General features: G+C 42.5%; 1 pseudogene; it reads right to left on the bottom strand.

The window, feature by feature from the left end:
• Positions 1–10788: 10788 nt before the first annotated feature.
• LOC126934693 (proliferating cell nuclear antigen-like) lies at positions 10789–11888 on the bottom strand (annotated as a pseudogene).
• Positions 11889–14581: the final 2693 nt, after the last annotated feature.

The raw sequence follows: 14581 nt of genomic DNA, 5'->3' as shown, positions 1-14581 counted from the left end.
CTTTCGAGTCAGAAAAAGCTGAGATTTATTACAGTTCAATCTTTTACTGGCTGGTTGACCTTAATTAAGTTGCATAATCTCCCTGTGCCTTGGTTCCTTCTGCAAAATAAGCATAACAGTGCTCACATGTTAAGGCTTTGGAATTTCAATGAGGTAACCTGTGTAAAGCACCCGACACAGTGACTGGTGCAAAAATGTTAATTCCCACTATTATTATTACTAGTATCTTACATTCATTCATTCATTTAACAAATAGTACAGTTTACTGAGTGCCTATTATGTGCTTAGGCCTTCTTCTAGGAATGGGGATACTATAAGAACGATAAAACCTCCCTCTTCCCAGTTTGCATGGGGGAGAAATAATAAATGAACAAGCGAAACAAATGATCTATCAGATGGTGATAATTCCTATGGAGACAAAACAGGGAAGGCAGAGAGGGGAGAGCAAGCCTCACTGAGCAGAGAGGAAAGAGGTAGGGAGGGAGCCCATCAAATGTCTAGAGGGTGTTCTAGGTGGGCAGACAGCAAGTGCAAAAGCCCTGAGGTGGGACCATAGCCTGCCTGGTGTGTTCGGGGAACAGCAAGGAGGCCAGTGTACCACAGTACCACAAACAAATTAGAGAGGTGAAGAGGGGCAGAAATAAGTCAGAGCGGCAGAAGGGGCTTTGTCCTCCTGGCTATCCCTAGAACCGTGGATGTAGCAGACACTTGAGAAGGGCTTGGTTCTTGGTGGAAGCTTTCTCCCTGGACGCCAGGGCCTTGAGTCTTCCCATCACATGTATGGGAAGCATACATGTGATGTTTCCCATCCCCAAATCCAAGGTTGGGGCCTTTAACTCTCCTTGTTGCAATGCTCAGCCCGAACTGAACAGTGGTTCTTACCAGTCGAGCCCGCACTCTAGACTCAGATGGATCTTTTCCAGCTGAAATAAGATCAGTTCAAAAGCTGCTTGTGAAATCAAATCCAGATTTCTGTCACCCGTGCCTTTCAATGTGCACAAGCTTGTTAGGTTCTTAATATATACAGTTGGTCCTCATTTTTCACAGATTCTGAGTCTGTGAATTGATCTGCATGCTGACAGTTATTTGTAACTCCCAAATCAATGCTGGCTGTGCTTTCATGGTCATTCTTGGACATGTACATTGTGGGAGCAAGGGAGGCACCTGTCATGCACATTCGCAGCTGAGGTCCAGCAAGGTGACACTTGCCTTCCTGATTCGGTTATAAACGAGTGTCCTTTTCACAGTTTAGTTGGTACTATGGTTTTGCATTTTTGTGCTTTATGTGGATGATTTTGATGTTGAAAATGACCCCCATCATAGTGTTGATGTGCTGTCTTGTGTTTCTAAGTGCAAGAAGGCTGTGATGTGCCTTATAGAGAAAATATGTATGTTTGAGCACCGTTCAGGCCTGAGTTGTAGCACTGTTGGCTGTGAATTCAGTGTTAATCAACAGAATATAGTATATTAAGTAACGTGTCTTTAAACAGAAACACACATAAAACAAGGTTATGCATTGATTGGTTGATGAAGATGTGACCAGAGGATCACAGGAGCCTAACCCCATGTCTCCCCTAGAAGCAATGGTTCAGAATTCATTAATTCAGTATTACTGGTGACATTATAGAATATAACCACTGTGAATAACAAGAGTCAACTATATGAGGGTAAACTGTTTTCCTGAGAAGTACAATTTATACTGTTATAGCAGGGTCTGGGAATACCAGTTTTACCCCACATCTGCCAGCATTAAAGCGTTAAATATTATCATTAATTTTTTTCTAATTTGATAGGTGAAAAGAGTATGTAGGCTTTTGTTTGTTTGTTTTTTGAGACAGGGTCTTTCTCTGTCACTCAGGCTGGAGTGCAGTGGTGCAATCATGGCTCACTGCAGTCTCGACCTCCTGGGCTCAAGCAGTCCTCCTACGTCAGCCTTCTGAGTAGTTGGGACTACAGGTATGTGCCACCACACCTGGCTAATTGTTGTATTTTTTTTTTTGTGGAGACGGGGTTTCGCCATGTTTCCCAGGCTGGTTTTGAACTCATGGGCTCAAGCAATCCACCTGCCTCAGCCTCCCAAAGCTCTGCAATTACAGGTGCGAGCCACTGCATGCAGCCTAAAAGTATGTAATTCTAATGTGTGTTTTTTGACTGTCAGCAAGGTTGAATGTTTCTCATTGCTGGCTGAAGTTCAGGCTCAGTGCATATAAGACAAATTTCATTGAGTCCCATGTGAGAGGCAGAAAGGATTGAAGTACTTCCAGGTCATCCTGATGGCAAGAAGCCAGCACCAGGGCTGCATATGGCAAGTTATTTTATTGCAGGACTTCCATTAAGTCAAGGGAAACAACAATTGATTGAGTCCCTGGTGTATACAAGCCCTGTGCCAGTCTTCTACATCCAAGCAGGTTACCTTTTCCCTGGGATAACGCAGCCAGCTCCAATATCAGCTCTTCTCCTCATAGTAGTTAGAGCAGAGTTTTTGGGTCAGACTGCCTTGATATGAAAATAAATAGAACCAACTTACGGGCGGTATGATCTTGGGTACTTTCTTAACCAGTGCTCAGTTTCCTCATCTGTAATAATGGAGTTGATGATAATAATACTATCTTACCTCATAGATTTGACATGTGGATAAAATGAGTTAGCACATGAAAATCACCTAGAACAAAGCCCAGCACACTGTAAAACCTCCATGCATGTTGGCTGTTCTTATTAAGTACCAAAAACCATAGTGGGGCATGGAGAATACATAATCCTTGTCCCACACAAGCTTGCCTAGGAGACAAGATTTGCACCCTTGAAATGAAACTCTTTCCATGTTGGCAGGTGTGGCTTAGCAGAAAGAACACCACCTGAGGTGTCAGGAATTCTAGCTCTGCATCCCATTTGCTGATTTCTTGGACTTAAATCACTTTACCTCTTGGAACCGCGGTATATTCACAGGTTAAAAATATACCTAACCCTTAGGATGCATTCTCACCTGTCTTATTTAGTCTTCACAACATTCAAATGACATCCATCTTAATGTTCCCATTACACTGATGAGGAAATTGCAGCTTACAGGCTGAGGTGTCTTATCTGAGATCCTGTAGCTAGTGAGAGGAAGGACTTTGGATCACAGTCCATTGATATTCTTACCACCCCTGATGCCTCTAGTATAAAATGAAGGATTTGGTTTGGAGGCCTGTCTAGCGCCTGCCAGCTACTAGTCTGTGACCATTTAAGAGGAAGAGTGGTGGGTTAGGGGATTTAGCTTACTTAGGAGGTGCATCTTCATGGTTGGTTAAATCTACAAATTCATCTTGATGCTGTCACTTGATGCTTTACTTTTTTTTTTTTTTTTGAGAGAGAGTCTCGCTCTGTCACCCAGGCTGGAGTGCAGTGGCGCGATCTCGGCTCACTGCAACCTCTGCCTCCCGGGTTCAAGTGATTCTCCTGCCTCAGCATCCCGAGTAGCTGAGATTACAGGCATATACCACCACACCCGGCTAATTTTTTTGTATTTTTAGTAGAGACGGGGTTTCACCACGTTAGCCAGGATAGTCTCGATTTCCTGACCTGGTGATCCGCCCACCTCAGCCTCCCAAAGTGCTGGGATTACAGGCGTGAGCCAGCTTTACCTTTTTTGAACGTCACCTCTCTTAGTTTCCCCAGAATGGGTGACTTTCAGCCAGTGTTTCTGCATTGACTTGTTTTCTGGCTGGAGCCTCTTTTGCCTGCCAGTGTGAGCAGGATCAACACATGTGTTCCTCTTCCCTCCTCCTTGCTCCTTCTCTCTGCCGTCGTTTCTGAAGCTGCAGTCAATAAGTCTTGCTCGGGAGTTGTTCTGCAGCTTGAACAGTTAGGCAAGTCTAATCTTTTTGTTTGCAGCCACTTTGGGCAATTGGCTACTGAATATGCTGCCTCTGCTAGCCTTCCCTGCTTGCTGGGAGAATTAAGTTCCCTCCTCCCCAGCTCCTCTGATACTGAGTAGTAGAGCGCACAGTGGCTAACACATCCTCATGACATAATCCCTGCCCTTTGGCAAGGTCAAACATTACTTTGCTCTTTGACACCTGCAGACTAAATGCCATAATTACCTTTTTGTCTTGATAGGAACTGGTATTAGGTTTCGACTTCTTGCTTTTTCCTCAAAATCAAGGCTATTTCGCTGTCATGGGGCTACCCATCCTAAGACAGTAGAATCCAAAATGAACTTTCTTTGCTTATTTGCTGTCATTGCAAGTGGCAGCTCTATGAGAATGGCCTACCCTGCTTGTAGCTGTCACCTCAGCCCATCTCAGGGCGTTGGCTTGTCAGGGGAAGAAGGATTACATGTGGTATTATATTAGGCCATTCTTGTGTTGCTACAAAGAAATACCTGAGACTGGGTAGTTTATAAAAAGAGGTTTAATTGGCTTACTATTCTGAAGGCTGTACAAACATAGTGCCGACATTGCTAGGCTTCTGGGTAGGTCAGGGAGCTTTTACTCATGGCAGAAGGTAAAGTGGAGGCAGGCACATCACATGGTGAAAGCAGGAGCAAGAGAGAGAATAGGTGGGGGCGGTGCGGGGGAGGTTAGGTGCCACACACTTTTAAATGACTATATCTCATGAGAACTCATTATCACAAAGACATCACCAAGCCATAAGGGATCCGCCCCCCAACCCAAACGTCTCCCACCAGGCCCCACCTCCAACATTGGGGATTACAATTCAACATGAGGTTTGTGTGGGAACAAATATCTAAACTATATCAGGTATCAATGGTCCTTTTCTTGCTGAGTCTTTTCTCACTGGTTAGCAATGAAGAAGACAAAGTTAATGGCCTGTGTGTGTGTGTGTGTATGTGTGTGTGTATGCACATGCAGAAATAAATACACTCATTCACTAGTAAACAAATTAGAATCAGAATGCAGTGTCATTTAGTTGGTGAACTTCTACTCTTCTTTTGAGGTCCAGACCAGGGGCCACCTCCCCTGTGAGGCATGAACTGATGCTTAGACTTTTTATGCTTGTCCTGCTCCTGGTGTGGGCATTGACTATAACTGTTAACATCCCTATATGGTAATATATCTCTCTACAGGCTTATCTCTTACTCAACTGTGGACTCCTTGAGATCAGAGACTAAATCTTAAGTATCTTCATTTTTCGATTGTTTGGGAGAAAGCCTAGCACAATAGGAGTTTAATAAATGTTTGTTGAATGAATGAATGAAGTGGTGGGTAGATGCCCCCTGTGTCTGGGTAAGCCATTGTGCCAGTTTAGTCTCTTAGTGGTTACAGCCAAAGCTGAATGTCATCCATCAAATGGATTCTGACTTGCAAACACTGAAAAAGCACATTATGATGAATGTCACTTGCTCAGCCAAGCCCCATTACAAAAGGCCAGTGGACCGCAAATGTAACAGCCTCTAAACCCAAACTGGGCAAACAACTCTCCTGCTTGGAACCTAAACTGAACCGAGTATCTGTCATCTATTGAAATTTCCAACTGAGCTAAAGTTGTTCCCTGCCTCCCTGAATCACCCCCTCCAATGCCTCCTGGCCAAATTTTACTTGGTAAACTAGTTGCAATGGGAATCAAACCTATATTTTATTCCAGAACAAAATAAGAAGTTTAAAAATATTTCCATTCCTGCATAAACCAATACTTCATTTCATTGGCATTCTGCCCTTCTGTGAGTCTGGTTATCTTATGGATCAAATAATGCATCATTTGGCAAATTATGACTGCCATGGAAGTGGGCCGGACTACTCCTTTGTTTTCAGAGGGCAGACCTAAAACCAACTGCCCTTGTCCCTGACACCAGGTTTGGTGTCACCACATGAGGGTGGTTAATTCCTTATCATCTCAGATGCCCCCATCCACAGGGAACTTCACCATGGCATGTTCAGAGCCACTCTCTCGCTCAGTTCCAAAAATAGCCCTGTGAGCTGGGTGGGACCAGGATATTATCCCCATTTTAGAGATAAGGACATGGAGACCCAGAGAGGAGGTCACAGAGGTCACACACACACTTGCCCAAGTGCTAGAGACAGGACTCAAACTTTATTTTGGGGGATTCCAGCTTGATTTCTCTTACCTCAATGACTCAACCATGCCTTCTGAGCACCCAGCCTGCTGCTCAATTGCCTATGTATAATTTGGTTCCCCAAGCATCTTCCCTAAGTGAATGTGTGCAAGTTAAAGAAAACTGTTTAATGGAAAGACTGTTTTGTGCCAGTTCCTCAGTTTTCCTCCTTCCACTGCCAATGCAAGAAAAACCTTGGTTATTTAAAAGTCAGGTTTATTAAGGTGTATTTTACACACAATAAAGTACAATTGCATGGGTTCTGAAAAAAGCATACACTCCTGGAATGATCGACAATCTAGATAAAATATTTTCATCACCCCAAAAATTTTCATTGAGCCCTTTTGCAGCCCTCCTTCCCTACTCACAAGCACACTGTAGGTAAATGAATACCAGCTACTTAATACAGTTAATTGTAATGTCTAGTCACTAGAACTCAGTCCAAGTAATACAAGAAAGAAACCAGTCATTTAATCTACCAAACACAAAATATGCCTTGCAGCATTTACTGGGGATGTTTTAAAGTCTTTCTTTACAACTTCAGGGCCTTTTTGCTTTCTTGGTTGGGTCCAACATACATGGAATTTAAGACATCTTCATCCTTTAAGGGAGTGAAGTCACAAAAAAAGGGTATTTATATTAGAGAATTTTTTTCACAGCCATACTCCTCGGGCCCCATCACACATCTACTGAAACTTCCAAAGCTCTTGTAAAAGACGCCCTAGGCTGAAAAGAAATGTGACCTCTATAGTCTTACAAAGTCCCCAAGACTTTGGGTACATTAGGCTTCTGAAGAGTGTTAACTTTTGCTAACTAACATGACAAAATGATGAAATACATAGGATTTGTTTTACTTTCCCCTGTTTGCTACTTGAGCACAGTTAGAATGAAATAAGCTTGACAGATCCCTCCAGATAACTGGTACCGTACTGTGTTTGAAATATTTTTGACCTTCACCAGGGTGCTCTAGACTAAAAAAGCATTTACATGAAATGGTAGCTTTAGCTGATAATTCAGTAGATACTTGCAACAGTCCTGGTACAAATGAAAGCACTGCCTTGTGACATTTGAAATTCAGGTAACTTTATTTAAATTCAAAAACAATTCTTAAAATTGCATTTAGAGTCAAGACCTTTTTGTATTATAAAAATCACAAGATGTATTTCTAAGTAAGGCAAAACTAGTTCTAGGTTAGCAAGACCAGATTTGACTTTAGACTTACTTTATTCTTTAAACAAGTTATAGAGAATACAAAACCACACAACTACATGGAAACTGAACAACCCACTCCTGAATGACTACTCAGTAAATAATGAAATTAAGGCAGAAATAAATAAGTTCTTTGGAACCAGTGAGAACAAAGAGACAACGTACCAGAATCTCTGGGACACAGCTAAAGCAGTGTTAAAAAGGAAATTTATAGCACTAAATGCCCATATCAGAAAACAGGAAAGATTCAAAATTGACACCCTAACATCACAATGAAAAGAACTAAAGAAGCAGGAGCAAACAAATTCAAAAGCTAACAGAAGGCAAGAAATAACTAAGATCAGAGCAGAACTGAAGGAGATAGGAAAATAGAAAGACATGAAAAACCCTTCAAAAAATCAATGAATCCAAGAGCTGTTTTTTTGAAAAGATTAACAAAATAGATAGACCACTAGCCAGACTAATAAAGAAGAAAAGATAGATGAATCAAATAGACACAATAAAAATTATAAAGGGGATATCACCACTGATCCCACAGAAATACAAACTACCATCAGAGAATACTATAATCACCTCTGTGCAAATAAACTAGAGAACCTAGAAGAAACAGATAAATTCCTGGACACATACACCCTCCCAAGACTAAATCAGGAAGAAGTCGAATCCCTTAATAGACCAATAACAAGTTCTGAAATTCAGGCAGTAATTTATAGCCTACCAACCAAAAAAGTCCAGGACTAGACGGATTCACAGCTGAATTCTACCAGAGGTACAAAGAGGAGCTGGTACCATTCCATCTGAAACTATCCCAAACAATAGAAAAAGAGGGACTCTTCCCTAACCATTTTATGAGGCCAGCATCATCCTGATACCAAAACCTGGCAGAGACACAACAGAAAAAGACAATTTCAAGCCATTATTCCTGGTGAACATTGATGTGAAAATCCTCAATAAAATATAGGCAAATTAAATCCAGCAGCACATTAAAAAGCTTATCCACCATGACCAAGTCGGCTTCATCCCTGGGATGCAAGGCTGGTTCAACCTATGCAAATCAATAAACGTAATCCATCACATAAACAGAACCAATGACAAAAACCACATGATTATGCAGAAAAGGCCTTTGATAAAATTCAACACTCCTTCATGCTGAAAACACTTAATAAACTAGATATTGATGGAACATATCTCAAAATAATAAGAGCTATTTATGACAAATCCACAGCCAATATCATACTGAATGGGCAAAAGCTGGGAGCATTCCCTTTGAAAACTGGCACAAGACAAGGATGCCCTCTCTCACCACTTCTATTCAACATAGTATTGGAAATTCTGGCCAGGGCAATCAGGCAAGAGAAAGAAATAAAGCGTATTCAAATAGGAAGAGAGGAAGTCAAATTGTCTGTTTGCAGATGACATGATTGTATATTTAGAAAACCCCATCGTCTCAGCCCCAAAACTCCTTAAGGTGATAAGCAACTTCAGTAAAGTCTCAGCATACAAAATCAATGTGCAAAAATCACAAGCATTCCTATACACCAATAATAGACAAACAGAGAGCCAAATCATGAGTGAACTCCCATTCACAATTGCTACAAAGAGAATACCTAGGAATACAACTTACAAGGTATGTGAAGGACCTCTTTTAGGAGAACTACAAACCACTGCCCAAGGAAATAAGAGAGGACACAAACAAATGGAAAAAAAATTCCATGCTCATGGATAGGAAGAATCAATATTGCTAAAATGGCCATATTGCCCAAAGTAATTTATAGATTCAATGGTATTCCCATCAATCTACCATTGACTTTCTTCACAGAATTAGAAAAAACTACTTTAACTTTCATATGGAACCAAAAAAGAGCCCATATAGCCAAGACAATTCTAAGCAAAAAGAACAAAGCTGGAGGCATCATGCTGCCTGATTTCACACTATCCTACAAGGCTGCAGTAGCCACAACAGCATGGTACTGGGACCAAAACCAATATATAGACCAATGGAACAGAACAGAGGCCTCAGAAACAACACCGCACATCTACAACCAACTGGTCTTCAACAAACCTGACAAAAACAAGCAATGGGGAAAGGATTCCCTACTTAATAAATGGTGCTGGGAAAACTGGCTAGTCATGTGCAGAAAACAGAAACTGGCCCCTTTCCTTACACCCTCATACAAAAGTTAACTCAAGATGAATTAAAGACTTAAACGTAAAACCCAAAACCATAAAAACCCTAGAAGAAAACCCAGGCAATACCATTCGGAATATAGGCATGGGCAAAGACTTCATGACTAAAACACCCTAAGCAATTGCAACCAAAGCCGAAATTGACAAACGGGATCTAATTAAACTAAAGAGCTTCTGCACAGCAAAATAAACTATTATCAGAGCACACAGGCAACCTACAGAATGGAAGAAAATTTTGCAATCTATCCTTCTGACAAAGGTCTAATATCCAGAATCTACAAGGGACTTAAACAAATTTACAAGAAAAAACAACAACCCCATCAAAAAGTGGGCAAAGGATATGAACAGACACTTCTCAAAAGAAGACATTTATGTGGCCAAAAAACATATGAAAAAAAGCTCATCATCTGTGGTCATTAGAGAAATGCAAATCAAAACCACAGTAAGATACCGTCTCATGCCAGTTAAAATGGCGATCATTAAAAAGTCAGGAAACAACAGATGCTGGAGAGGATATGGAGAAATAGGAAAGCTTTTACACTGTTGGTGGGAGTGTAAATTAGTTCATCCATTGTGGAAGACAATGTGGCAATTCCTCAAGTATCTAGAACCAGAAATACCATTTGACCCAGCAATCCCATTACTAGGTATATACCCAAAGGATTATAAATCATTCTACTATAAAGACACATGCACACATATGTTTATTGCAGCACTGTTTACAATAGCAAAGACTTGGAACCAACCCGAATGCCCACCAATGATAGACTGGATAAAGATAATGTGGCACATATACACCATGGAATACTATGCAGACATAAAAATGGATGAGTTCTTGTCCTTTGCAGGGACATGGATGAAGCTGGAAACCATTATCCTAAGGAAACTAACACGGGAAGAGGAAAGCAAACACCACATGTTCTCACTCATAAGTGGGAGTTGAACAATGAGAATACATGGACACAGGGAGGGGAACATCACACACTGGGGCCTGTTGGGGGGTTGGGGGAAGCAGAGAGAGAGCATTAGGACAAATACCTAATGCTTGCATGGTTTAAAATCTAGATGATGGGTTGATGGGTGCAGCAAACCACCATGCCACATGTATACCTACGTAACAAACCTGCATGTTCTGCACAAGTATCCCAGAACTTAAAGTATGATTTTAAAAAAAGAAATTATAGAGAATAGAGAAAAATAGGTTATTTACAGAAAGTTATACTTACGTATGTACTCAGAAGCATAAATTTGGTGACAGAAAAGACTTTATTGTATACTGGCATGTCAGAAGCAGTTCTGAAAGAGCTTAGTTTTATTTTCTTGAATTTTAAGAATGCCTAAGATCTTTCTTCATTTTCAATATTGGGAGGCAAGTAGTATTTACTTTAAATGTCCCATATTGTCCGGGCACAGTGGCTTATGCCTGTAATCTGAACACTTTGGGAGGCCGAGGAGGATGGATCACCTGAGGTCAGGAGTTCAAGACCAGCCTGACCAATATGGAGAAATCCTGTCTCTACTAAAAATACAAAATTAGTTGGGCGTGGTGGCACATGCCTATAGTCCCAGCTGCTTGGGAGGCTGAGGCAGGAGAATCGCTTGAACTTGGGAGGCGGAGGTTGCAGTGAGCTGAGATCGCGCAAAGCACTCCAACCTGAGTGACAGAGTGAGCCTCAGTTTCAAAAAAAAAAAAAAAAAAGAAAAGTCCCATATTAGCAATGTTATACTCTATAAGGGGTACATCTGCAGACATATCGAGTGTCACTGTAGAAGAGCATGGAATGGCTTTTGTGAAGAAGTTCAGGTACATCAGTGCAAAAGTTAACTGAACTAGTTCTTTCATCTCTATGGTAACAGCTTCCTTCTCTTTATCAACATTACTTATTTGTGACAATTTAATGTTTCTATTTGCAAGTTCTCCAGTTGCAGAAAATTTCACTCCATCTTTTGCACAGGAAATTACTACAGCATCTCCAGTATGACTGAGATCTCGGCATATGCATGCAAATTCACCAGCAGGCATCTTTACTACACAGCTGTACTCTTGTTCTGGAATTCCAAGTTGTTCAGCATCCAAATCCATTAGCTTCATTTTATAATCTGAAACTTTCTCCTGATTTAGTGCTTCAAATACTAGTGGCTAAGGTGTCTGCATTATCTTCAGCTCCTAATGTCATGACATCTTCATTGCCAGCACAGTGTAGTATTTTGAACATACTGGTGAGGTTCATGCCTATGGCCAGGTTGCAGTCGCAGCAGCACGTATTGAAGCCCTTGGAGCAGTGGGTGACTTGCCCCGAGGAGATGCAGGACGAGTCTATGCTGTGCACATTCAGCTGCTTGAGCTAATGTCCCGACAGGCCTCACTGATGAGGTCCTTGAGGGCCTCCAACACATTCTTCAGGATGGAGCCCTGGACCAGGCGTACCTTGAACATGGTGGAGTCACAATGACATGGCTACAGGCAGGTGCAAAGGAAGAAGGTCTAGCCAGTTTTGGCTTTATGAAGCTCAGAGCAAATGGGTAAATGCAGTGAGAAGAGGCTGAGACCTCAAAAGATGATGACAAGTCCACTATGCCTGCAACTGTTTAATCAAGTCTTGGTTTTCTAATGAAGAGCTGGTGTGGGTTCAGGAGCATGAGTGGTGGAATTCACAGATTGCTATCCTCAGAATACCTTCCTGGCAGAAACCCAGGAGCCATGCTGGGATCCACACCCACTCCACCTCCTGCCCCTGCAGTTTCTGCTGGCATCACTGGAGACAGTGGAGACTTGTCCATTACTCTGGCAGGGATTAGACATACCTCCAATGGGTTGTCGCTCCAGAAACCAGAGAGCAAAAGAAGCCTCTGGCTAGGCTGTCACCAGCCCCTGAGTGGATGCATCATGCCCAGGGATTGAGAGTGAGCCATTGAAGCCCCAGGCTGGTGGTAACCAAGTTCCTTGAAGCCTTTACATTGCATATTGCTGAGTGGCACTATTGTAGGCAGGAGAGGAGGGCCAGAGAGGCATAAAGGCTGTCTGCCCCCAAGCTTCTTCCTGGAAGGCCTGCAGGTACCTAAAGTGTCAGAAAAGCCATTAGTGCTTCCTCCCCAGGTGTCCCCAAGTGTCCCCAGTGGTCTGAGAGATGATCTTAGGAGTCACTTGGAGGAATATTGGGTTTTAAATGTAATAGTCATGCATTTTAATGTCTCTTCTATTTATGGCAAGTCATATAGGTTTTCGATTAGTGGTCATAATGGTTTTTTAAAAATAATGTTAAAAAAGTGAATCAGTCTCAAGCCTGTAATCCCAGCACTTTGGGAGGCCGAGATGGGCGGATCACGAGGTCAGGAGATCGAGACCATCCTGGCTAACACGGTAAAACCCAGTCTCTACTAAAAAATACAAAAAAAACTAGCCGGGTGTGGTGTCGGGCACCTGTAGTCCCAGCTATTCGGGAGGCTGAGGCAGGAGAATGGTGTAAACCCGGGAGGCAGAGCTTGCAGTGAGCTGAGATCTGGCCACTGCACTCCAGCCTGGGTGACATAGCAAGACTCCGTCTCAAAAAAAAAAAAAAAAAAAAAAAAAAAAAAAAAAAAAAAAAAAAAAAAAATAGTTTAAAGAAAATTGTTAAGAGAAGCAGCATAGTATAGTAGTTAAGAGAATGAACTCTGAAGACAGATGCATGGTCAGATTTCCAGTACCACACTTACTAGCTGTGGGACAGTGGGTAAATACTTCACTGTGCTGTGGTTTCTTTATCTTTAAGGAATAACAGTAGTACCCACTTCATGAGTTAGTTCATGTAAGCACTTACAACATGTCCCAGCTCACACTAAGCATCACACAGGTAACTGTTAAATAAAATGCAGAAAATCAAGGTGGCAGGGGAGTATAGGGCAAACGTAATGAGGATGGGTCTAGTACAAGAGAAGGTTGTAGGAACGTTTGTCTTCTGCAGTTCTTGCTGTGACAGATGGGTGCCCAGAGCCCAGGGAGCAGAAGGGTTGTATCCAAAGTCATAAACTGACATTGCATGGCAGGGCAGAATGAAATCCCTGCTCACTTGACTTACTATCAACTACAGGGCTGCAGAGGTGGCCCCTTCTATGGAGAAAGACAATTTGTCCCATGGGCCACTCAAAGTGGCAAACATAGTCTTCAACAGAGGTGACACAGACATACCTTGGAGGCAGCCATGCCATTGCTGACCCCTCAGATGGTTGCAGTTTCCCATAGCTCCCTACTTGCTGATGAGATGGCCACGGCCATAAAGCAGTCTTCCAGAGTCTGTCCCAGGTAGATCTCAGGCCTCCATATGCCAGGGCCAGGCCATAGAGGTCATGGCTGGAGCCTCAGGACCTACCACAGAGCTGACCCAGAGAAGCCTCTGAAGGAATGTTTGATGACTCACCAAATGAATGAATGAGTAAATAAATAAACAAATGCTCTTTCATCATCCCCATTACATGGATCAGCTGATCAGCTAAGCAGAGGATATGCTTGTGCCCAAGGGCCCTTTTGGTGCAGTGTGTGTTCTTTCTGTGGGTGAGGCTGTGGAGGTATGTGTCTGCAGAAGGTGCTAGGATAGTCCTGGGTGTGTCACACACGAGGCCATGCCCTACACTTGTGCAGGTTTTCTGTGACCTCTGGGATCTGAAAGATCAGTGTTTGCTAGAGCTGAATAACAGTGAGGTTAGGGGAGTTTGAAGGAGGGAATGGAGGCGTGACATTTCTGGGGCCCAGTCCTGTAGGCAGGTTTAGGGCTTAATGACTATAATCACTTTGGCATGAGCAGCTGACATGGGCTCCTCACTCTATAGTTTACCTAGAGCGCTGCCACTCCAGTTTCATCACTGGCTCCTCAGCACTGCATGAGAGCAGAGCAGTTATTGCAGTTTCTATTTAAAAACAAAGCCTGTTAAATGGCAAAGCTGGATAGAATCAGCTCCTCTGAGCCCATGTCCAGTATGATCTCAAGCCAGGGTGCCTTCGGGTTGTGTATATCCCAGTAACCAATCCTGGCTGTGGCATGGTGCTTAGCACATGATTCTCATCCCCTACCTCCAGGATTGTTTGCCGAAGAGTCAGTGACCAAATGAATAGTGCAAAGGAGAGACAAGAGACCTGGGTCGAGGGCAAAGGGT

Source organism: Macaca thibetana, chromosome 14, assembly GCF_024542745.1.
Source record: "Macaca thibetana thibetana isolate TM-01 chromosome 14, ASM2454274v1, whole genome shotgun sequence".
NCBI lineage: Eukaryota > Metazoa > Chordata > Mammalia > Primates > Cercopithecidae > Macaca > Macaca thibetana.
Note: the sequence above shows the minus strand (reverse complement) of the source record. Positions and strands in the feature narration are given on the sequence as shown.